A 1,015-nucleotide genomic window follows, 5' to 3' on the forward strand; every position below is an offset into this window, starting at 1 on the left:
CTCCCCTGGCAGAGCTTGAGCCCATGTCCCCTTGTCCTGTTGTCGGTTGCCTGGGAGAAGAGACCAACCCCCACCTGGCTATAACCTCCCTTCAGGTAGTTGAAGAGAGTGATGAGGTCACCTCTAAGCCTTCTCTTCTCCAGACTAAACAACCCCAGCTCCCTCAGCCTCTCCTCATAGGACTTGTGCAGAGGAAGCTTGTATGAAGTTTCTTGGAGCAGCTTCCATGAACAGCACAGGCAAGTCATGGCCATTAATCCACACAGTGAAGTCAAGCTTCTGCTCCCTCCTTACTCTGAGCACTTGGGCTGCCAGAAAATCATAGCATTTGCAGCAGGAGCGATGCCCTTCTTAGCACTTTGTGAAAGTGCTACTGAATTTCTCCTCTGAAGTCATTTTAGCTGCATATAGCACTGTTATTTACAGTGCGTGCGTTTGTGTGCACTTCTATAGGTCAACTGACTGTGTAGGTAACACCACCCACACATGGTGCCTGCCCATGTCAATCCATAGCTCATTTACACTTTATTTAGGCAAGCAGCTCAAAGCTTAAAGCAAAGTCCACGTTCTGTGCTTGCCTACGCTGTGCTGGCTCCTCTAGCGTGACTCCACTCCGTTTCCCACGTGCGTCTCCCTTCAAACTCCGTGTCTACAGCTGTGTGTGGCAGCAAATGCAGGGGAACATTGGAGGGCCAGCTGGCTGGGAAACCCTTGAAAAATAATGGAAATCAGGTGTCCAAAATGAGTATGTGTTTAGATGTGTCTTGGCTTCCCTTGCTTCTCCCTGCAGAGAGCAGTGATTCAGTATTAGCTTTGTTTTTTGCTCTCTGTGAAAATCATCCCCTTTTGATGGTTAGATATGGGAAGAAAAGAGCTTGATGTGACTTTTGGTGACTTTATCTTGGCAGACACTCCGTGCTAGTTCTACATCTGTCCTACAGATGGAGAGACACTAGGGAAAAAAAGAAGCCAATAAATAAAATTAATTTTGGGATCTGGATGAAGAAGAAAACCG

At 47.3% G+C, this 1,015-nt stretch overlaps 1 protein-coding gene across 1 annotated transcript in view; it reads left to right on the top strand.

The window, feature by feature from the left end:
- The window catches only part of SV2B (synaptic vesicle glycoprotein 2B), a 69,843-nt gene that overhangs the window by 32,899 nt on the left and 35,929 nt on the right, over window positions 1-1,015 (top strand). The window lies entirely within an intron of this gene.

Source organism: Empidonax traillii, unplaced genomic scaffold, assembly GCF_003031625.1.
Source record: "Empidonax traillii isolate 1590-97213 ecotype Southwest subspecies unplaced genomic scaffold, ASM303162v1 scaffold592:size536848, whole genome shotgun sequence".
Taxonomy (NCBI): domain Eukaryota; kingdom Metazoa; phylum Chordata; class Aves; order Passeriformes; family Tyrannidae; genus Empidonax; species Empidonax traillii.